Source organism: Trichechus manatus, unplaced genomic scaffold, assembly GCF_000243295.1.
Source record: "Trichechus manatus latirostris isolate Lorelei unplaced genomic scaffold, TriManLat1.0 scaffold00027, whole genome shotgun sequence".
NCBI classification, from domain to species: domain Eukaryota; kingdom Metazoa; phylum Chordata; class Mammalia; order Sirenia; family Trichechidae; genus Trichechus; species Trichechus manatus.
This window is the reverse complement of record NW_004443963.1, coordinates 23,278,543-23,287,932: the sequence shown is the minus strand read 5'-3', so window position 1 is coordinate 23,287,932 and position 9,390 is coordinate 23,278,543.

Here is a 9,390-nt window from a genome sequence, read left to right as displayed (position 1 = left end):
AGCTGAAACCTTATGATAGCCTCCATTCCCCAAGGGAGAGAATGTGCAGAGACAGCCAGGGAGGGGGAGCAAGCACCAAGGCCTAGGGGTCACCAAGGTCACTCAATGAATGGGCAAGATGATCAAGGAAATCTGATAAGGGAGAAAGCTGCTGCAAAGTGGGCTGCTCTGATATTATCTACTGTCAACAGCCAAGGGGCCCCACAAGGGTTAGAAACACTAGTTGGTGGTCTTGCCCTTAAGCTTCTCCTAAGTAGACCCAAAGGATCCAAAGGATTGGGTTTGGGGAAAATAGGAGAGCTAGCTCAGTCCTCCAGTATGAGGGAGTCAATTCTTTATCAGTGGTCACTGCAGCATATCTGACAGGTGGCAGCAGTGGGGCATTTAGGTCTCCAGAGAGAGGCTAATAAGAATAGGTACCATTTAAGCAGAGGTGTAGCAACTTACAGGGGGGCATTTGCCCCCACGTGCAAGCCCAAGGGGGCATCAGAGGCCAGCCAGCAAATCACTCCTCCTTGATTGGGGGGGCACGCAAATTTAAGGGACTGCCCCTAGGTACTCGTTACCCTGGCAATGCCTGTGCATTTAAGTATCTACTACACTCTGTACTTAATATGCATTATTCTAATCTTCACAAAGGAGCCCTGGAGGCACAATGGTTAATCACTTGGCTGCTAACCAAAAGGTCAGCAGTTAGAACCTACCAGCCACTCTGCAGGACAAAGACCTGGCGATCTGCTCCCAAAAAAGGGCAGTTCTATCCTGTCACAGTGGGTCAAAATGAGTCGACTTGATGGAACACAACAACAATCCTCACAACCATTTAGGGTAAGCTTATTATCAGCATTTAAAGATGAGGAAACTGAGATTTCAGAGATACTATATAAATTGTTCAAGGTCACACAGCCAGTACGTGCCCAAACTGGGTTTGAACCCAGGTGTGTCAGACTCTGAAGCCCTGCTCCTAACCATCATGCTCTACTGCCTCATGCACGGCTCTCTCCAGCACTGGGTTTGCTGTAGAGAAAAAACCACAAGGCCTGGAACGAGGTGACCTCTGAGCCTTGATTTCTATCAAATAGGCAGCTGCCAGTGTTGGCTGAAAGTTTTGAGGTGACAAGGATGTCAAATGCTCTAGTAATGGAACTCAGGCCATTGGATTTGTCAAGCAGGCCAGGGGAGAATTTCCTATCACAGTAGTGGTGGAAAACAGGCTGCAAGGGGTTAAGGAGGGAACGACTGGTGATGAAAGAGAGACACCTTGCTGGAGGGAGGCTTTCCCCAAAGCACTGAAGACAGGGTCTGTAGGGAAGAGCTTGGGTTAGTCCACCTGACACCTTCTGTATCCACTCCACCTCAGTCACCTCTCAGAAATGAATCTGGGGACAGGGGGGCCCTGAATACTACCAGGTGCCCCTCCAGGGGAAAACAGGGAGGTAAGATGTCACTACCCTCATTCTCCATATAGACTCCTGTCCTTGGAGGACAGGACAGAGGGAAGGGCCCCTGCCCTCAGAGAGTTTTTCTTTTTAAAAGTAAGAAGATAAAATGATAAAGCAAAGAAGCATGAACAGAATTAGGAGCAGCGCTGAGAAGATGCTGGCAAGACCAAGTAAGGTTTGTTAAAAATTTCGCAAGTCTTTTCTGAAATCACGGGATCTCTAGTCCATAAGGTCATCTAACCATCAATTCCCTCGTACCTTTATTTCCTTCACTTATACAATCTAGTTTGCATGGCCTATCATTCAGCCACTCTCCTCCAATATCCTCAACTCCCTGCCCTACTGTCCTTCCACCAAACCCACCAGGCAAAACCCCAAACCCATCCAAACCCGGCCTGTCCCTCTCTCACCAAATCCACCAGGCCTGCTAAATTCTGGTAGTGAAAATCGTATAGCCATTCAAACTGCTATCACTGTAAATTCATGCTGTCTCTGCTCATTCCAATTAAACATAAGGGATTAAACACATTTATCACTACTCCTTGAAACCCCATTAAAATTACATCAGTAGAACTTTAAATCCAGAAGAGTAAAGCAAATGAGGAAATGGACAAGTGGTGAGAGATGTCAATAATTTTAGAAAATAGAAAGCAGATGAGAAGTGGTAACTGGTTGAGCAAATGGCAGAAAGCCAAAACCAGTATGTCTGCACAGGGCTATGCCAACAGGAAACTAGCTGGTTCTCAGGGCAGAGCTCAGAAAGGCTCAGGAACTGAAAGCATTAGCTATCAATTCAACCGTGTGGATCATAACAAATTATGGATAACATCGCAAAGAACTGGAATTTCAGAACACTTAACTGTGCTCATGTGGAAACTGTACATAGACCAAGGGGCAGTTGTTCAAACCGAACAAGGGGATACTGTGTGGTTTAAAGTCAGGAAAGGTGTGCATCAGGGTTCTATCCTTTTACCATACTTATTCAACCTGTATGCTGAGCAAATAACCCGAGAAGCTGGACTATATCAAGAAGAACATGGCATCAGAATTGAAAGAGTTCTCATGAACAACCTGCAATATGCAGATGACACAAACTTGCCTGCTCACAGTGAAGAGGATTTGAAACCCTAATGAAGATCAAAGACTACAACCTTCAGTATGGATTACACCTCAACATAAAGAAGACAAAAATCTTCATAACCGGACCAATAAGCAACATCACGATAAACAGAGAAAATACTGAAGTTGTCAAGGATTTCATTTTACTTATATCCACAATCAATGCCCATGGAAGCAGCAGTCAAGAAATCAAATGACGTATTTCACTGGGTAAATCTGCTGCAAGACTTCTTTAAAAAAGTGTTAAAAAGCAAAGGTGTCACCTTGAGGACTGAGGTGCACCTGAACCAAGTCATAGTATTTTCAATCACCTCATAAACATGTGCAAGCTGGACAATGAATAAGTAAGACTGAAGATGAATTGATGCCTTTGAATACACCATGGACTGTCAGAAGAACGAACAAATCTGTCTTGGAAGAAATACGGCCAGAATGCTCCTTAGAAGCAAGGATGGTGAGACTTCATCTCACATACTTTGGACATGTTATCTGGAGGGACCAGTCCCTGGAGAAGGACATGTTTGGTAAAGTAGAGGGTCAGTGAAAAAGTGGAAGACCCTCAACGAGATGAACTGACGCAGTGGCTACAACAATGGGCTCAAACCTAGCAATGACTGTGAGGATGGCGCAGGACCGGACAGTGTTTGATTCTATTGTACATAGGGTCCCTGTCTTAGTTATCTAGTGCTGCTATACCAGAAATAAATACCACAAGTGGATAGCTTTAACAAAGATAAGTTTATTCTCTCACAGTCTAGGAGGCTAGAAGTCCAAATTCAGGGTGCCAGCTCCAGGGGAAGGTTTTCTCTGTCTGTTGGTTCTGGGGGAGGGTCTTTGTCATCAATCTTCCCCTGGTCTAGGAGCTTCTCAGTGCAGGGACCCCAGGTCCAAAGGATGCTCTCCCCTCCTGGTCTTCATTCTTGGTGGCATGAGGTACCCCCATCACTGCTGGCTTCTGCTTCTCTCTTTTGTATCTCAAAAGAGATCAACTCAAAATAAAACCTAATCTTGTAGAACGAGTTCTGCTTCATTAACATAACTGCTTCTAATTCTGCCTCATTAATATCAAAGAGGTAGGATTTACAACACATAGGAAAATCACACCAAATGACAAAATGGTGAACAATCACACAATACTGAGAATCATGACCTAACCAAGCTGAAACACATTTTTGGAGGACACAATTCAATCCACAGAATCAGAATTGACTAGATGGCACTAACAACAAAAACAAGCTATCTTGGAAGGCAGGAGGAAGGGGGAACAGCTGAAAACACAGAGATTAGATAAAAGTCTGTGTAAAGAACAGTCAGACCCTCATTCTCCTCCCCAAGCATAATCACCCAGGCAACACTCCTCCACTCCACCTACTTCCAAGGAAGCAGAAGGTTTGTCCTCTGGAGAAAATGAAACCGGGAAGCTGGGACTTAGGGGCACCAGGTGCAAGAGAAGGTGGGAATGAGGCACTGTACTGAATACAGGAAGCTTAAGAGAACATTACATATCAAATCAATCCCTTCCCCCCAGTCAGCTCTCAGAACTGGTGGCCAGAGGTAAACCCTCCAGAGCCAGGAGACTGGAGGATTCCTCTCTGGAGAAACTCAACTCCACAACCCCAGAGAAAAGACCTATGGATATTCTTATTTCAGTCCTTGCCCAACCACCAGTCAACACAATAAAATACAGTCAATACCTTCCAATGTGCCTTAGTGCCTTGCTTTTAAATGTGAGCAGAGAGCCAAGGATTACCAGACACTTGAGGAAAGCCCCTACCATGAACCACATGAATAGACAAACTGAACAAAGGCATTTGGTGGAAGCAGAGAAACACAAGAAGCAGAAGGCAGCCTCAAAAATATAAGAAGATATTGCATCCAAGAAAAAAAATAGGTTGCTCTCAAAAAGGAATACTCAGAGAATAAGGAAAATTTTCCAAGTGTAACTATCAAACGAAAAATTACACAAAAAGATTATAAGATAAAGTCAACAAAATAACACAGTAAGACAAAAATATAGAGATGAACAATAAGAGAGAAAACATAAGAACTTTAGAAGGCCAATCCAAAAAGCCCAATATTAAAAAGAAGTTTCCTAACTAGAGAAGAAAAAAAAAGGAGGGAAAGAAATTCTCAAACAAAACTTTCCAGAACAGAAGGATAGATTCAAAGGATCCACTGAATGCCCAACATGAAGGCATATTATATCATTTCAAAACAATGGAAGATCCACAGACTTTCAGAGATAAATCTAACAACCAAATAAACCAAAACCAGGTCATAAATGAAGGACAGAGAACAATATGGCATCAAACTTCTCCAACAAAGGAGAAAAGTGAAGGGACTTCTCAGGCTGTAATGAAGGTGGTACCAGAACAACACCTGAGTATCAGTTTTCAGAGGAAAAAAGAAGTCGGGACTATGCTAACCTGGACACTCAACACTGCCTGGCAATGTGGCTATTTTTCAATTGTCAACTCTATGTTTAATTCTCTGTAGCAACTATTTCAAAATTCTTCCACACCTCTCAAACTATTGACCCATCTACCTGCTCCCTCCCTCCCCCCATCTCTAATTTCAAATTTCTTAGAGGAAATAAAAGCCATAAAAATTCATAACTTTTTTGCTACCTTCACTCTGGATCTCTTCATTCATTACTTACTTACTCAGTACCTAGTATGTAAGGAGCCCTGGTGGCACAGTGATTAAGTCCTTGGCTACTAATCAAAAGGTCGGTAGCCTGAACCCACCAGCTGCTCCATGGAAGAAAGATGTGGCAGTCTGTTTCCATAAAGATTACAGCCTTGAAAACCCTATGGGGCAGTTCTACTCTGTCCTATAGGGTCGCTAGGAGTCAAAATCAACTCCAGGGCAATAGGTTTGGACCAGTACCTAGTATATAAGTCCCCTGGGTGGCACAAATGGTTTGCACTAGACTATTACGAGTTAGCAGTTCAAATCCACCCAGCTGCTCCCTGGTGATCTGCTTCAGTAAAGATTACAGCCAAGCACTTAGGTGGCCACTGGAGGTAATGTGGAGAGCCCTGCCTTCAGGAAATTGACAGTGTAAAGCAGAAGTAACCAACTGGCAGACAGTGAGCCAAATCCTACCCACAGTCAGGATTTTGTTTGGCTTACACAGTATGTTTAAAAACTTTTAAAAATAATTCCCAACACTGAAAGTTATATCACATTAAAAAAAAAAACAGACTTCCAGCTTCTTGTGAAAACAATCAGAAGACGTGGCAACACAGGGCCTGAATTAATAAACAGTAACAATCAGCTGCAGTTGGAGTTGCCCCTTTATTAATATTGTTTTTAAATCATTACTGTTGTTTGTATTTCATTATGGTCCTTTCAATGTTTTCAAATTTTTGATTAAGCAACACATTCACATAGTTCAAAAATCAAAACAATATAAAAATATTAATATAGCAAAAAATCTAATTTCTACTCCATCCCGTATGTCACACTCCCACTCCCCACTCTGACAGGCAACCGTTCTATTAGTTTCTTGGGTACTTTCCAGGGTTTCTAATGCAAATGCTAACAAACGTGAATATATACATATTCTTATTTTCTTCCTTCTTCACACAAAAGATAATACATAATCACTGTTCTGCACCGTATTTTTCTTTTCTTTTTTATTGTTGAGCTTTAAGTGAAAGTTTACAATTCACATTAGTCTCTTATATAAAAATTTATACGTACATTGTTATGTCACCCTAGTTGCTCTCCCTATACTATGACAGCACACTCCTCCTTTCCATCATGGATTTCTCATGTGTCCATTCAACTGCACCTTACTTTTTTCAGCTAACAATATATGGGTGATCTTACCATTGCAGTACATGAAAAAATTCTTTTTTTAATACAACAATTTTGTTGCGATGTAATTCATGTACTACAAAATATACCTCCTAAAGCACGTAAAATGATGGAGCCCTGGTGGCATAGTGGTTAAGAGTTAGCTGCTGACCAAAAAGTTCGGCAGTTTGAAACCACTAGCCATTCCTTGGAAACCGTATGGGGCAGTTCTACTCTGTCCTATAGGGTCGCTATGAGTTGGAATCAACTCAACAGCAACGGGTTAAACTATATAAAAATCAGTGGTTTTCAGTATATTCACAAAGTTGTGCAGTCATCACCATGATCTAATTCCAGAACATTTTCATCACCCCAAAAAGAAACTCATTAGCAGTCATTCCCATTTTCCCCTGCCCCTAGCTCCTGGCAACGATTAGCCTACTTTCTGTCTCTATGTATTTGACTATTCTAGACATTTTATATAAACGAATCACGCAATATGTGGTCTTTTGTGATGAGCTTCTTTCACGTAGCATAATGTTTTCAAGGTTCATCCATGTTGCAGCATGTATCAGTATTTCATTCCTTTTTATGGTAGGATAATATTCCATTATATGGATGTACCACATTTGATTTATACATTTATCACTTGATGGACATTTGCTGTTTCCACTTTTTGCCTATTATGAATAATGTGGCTATGAATATTCATATACAAGTTTTTGGGTGGATATGTTTTCTCTCTTAAGTACATACCTGGGAGTGGAATTGCTGAATCATATGGTAACTCTCTGTGTTTTAACTTTTTGAGGAACTGCCAAACTACATCATTTTACATTCCCACCAGCAGTTTATAAGGGTTTCAATTTCTCCACATCCTCACACTAACACTTGTTATTATCTGTCTTTTTTATTACAGCCATCCACGTTTATAATTTTGATAGAGATTATCAACATCCACAGAGGTTGTACCAATGTATTAAAGTACCTGTGTTCTCATCCTCAGCAACATACCATGTTGTCAAACTTCTGGATCTTTCGTAAAAAGGTAAAAAACAGTATCTCACTGTATTTTTAATTTGGCTGCACTCCTGTATTAGTCAGTTTTTCTGTGGTAACAAATGATCTCAATATCTCATTGGCTTATAATGACAGAAATTTACTTCTCTTTCATGGCTTATGTTGATGGCAGGGTTGGCTGCAGCTGATTCACATGTCTTTTATCTGAAGACCTAGTGTAAGGAACAGCCTGAGACACACTGTTCTCATGACAGGGAAAAGCGTAAAAGGCAGAGAAGACCACGAATTGATTCTAAAAATTTCTGCTCAGACCTAGCATATAGCACATATGCTCACATCCCACTGAACAAATAAAGTCACATGGCCAAGCCCCAGCGCAGCTGAGTGAGGATATATATTCCTCCCACAGGGGGTACTGCAAGACACACAGCAATGAGTGAAGATGTAAAATCCTCTTACAAGATCACGGCACACAAGCTCTTTAGTAGGGGTTTGCATTCTGTTTCATCTCAGTTTGCATTACCCACCTTTCCCCATAGACATTTGATTCTGAACCGGTAGTCTAAAGGTTTCCTTTCCTTTTTCCTTAGGAATGCCCTCTTGATTACTCCCTCTCATTTCTTCAACTCTCTTTCCTACTGCCTCTTTCCCACAGCTTTTTAAATTGTTCAAACCTCTCACATGTCCTCTTCTAACCACCTTCTCTTCACAGTCAACCTTCTTCAAAGAGTTGTCTTTACTCTTTGTCTTCACTTTCTCTTCTCTCACACTTTCCTCAGCCCACTGCCATGTGCCTTCCACTTTCAAGGTTACCAAGAATTTCCCTGCCTCCAATCCCGTGGATACATCTCATCTTTATCCTATATGACCCCTCTGGAGCCATCAATCATGGCTCGCCAGTCCCATCTTGAAACATTTTCTTTTACTGGCTTCCATATTACTATCCCTGGCTTTCCCCCTCTCTGTGACCACTCCTCAATTTTCTTGGCTGTTTTACCTTTCTCTTATCCTCCCTTAAATGCTAGAGTTCCTCAGGGTTCTGTCCCTGAACCTCTTCATCTGCACTCTGCACTTCTTCCTGGGCAATCTCATCCACCGCCAGAGCTACACACTGGTGACTCTTCCATCCCAGACCTCTCTCCTGAGCCCTAAATCCATGAAGCCACTCCTCCCACAGGCATTTCACATTCAATATGTCAGAAACTGAGCTTACTATCAGCCCTCTCAAACCTGCTCTTCTTTTGGGGTTCTTTGGCTTGGTGAATGGCACCATCTTCTACCATCTGCTCAAACTAGAGAGCTGAGTGCCATCCTTAACTGTTCTCTCCCCCTCCTACCTAAATCCTTCCACTTCTCTCCATCTCTACTGCCATTTCACTGCCAGGATCACAGCTGGTTACTCCAATACTTCCAACCGATCTCCTGCCTACTAATCCTTGACTGATTTTTTTCCTGTTAATCTTCAAAGGCTGCTATACCTTTCTCTTCTTCTCCTTTGAAAATACCAGAACATTTTTTGTATGAGAAAAAATAAATAAAATCAGTCTTCATCAGATAAAAAAAAAAAATGCCAAAACAACATTAAAATCTGGCTAAAGCTTCACCCTCTGGGGTATGTTGTAATATTCCTTTCCTTAAAAATACTTTCAAGGGAAAAATGGTAACTTTACAGTGATAAACCTGGTAGACACCACTTGACCCAAGTGATCAAAGATAACATCACCAATAATGAGACAAACTGACATCACGGGCCTCCTGGTGTGAGACACTGAGAAGCACTCAAAATTACTTACATAGTATTTCTCCCAAAAATATGTAGCCTGAATCTAATCATGAGGAAACTAATATATCTAAATTGAGGGTCGTTCTACAAAACAATTAGGCTGTACTCTTCAAAATATCTATGTCATCAGCTTATAAAGACAATGCTCTACATTCTACCTTGGTGAGTAGTGTCTGGGGTCTTAAAAGCCTGTGAGCGGCCATCTAAGATACTCCACTGGTC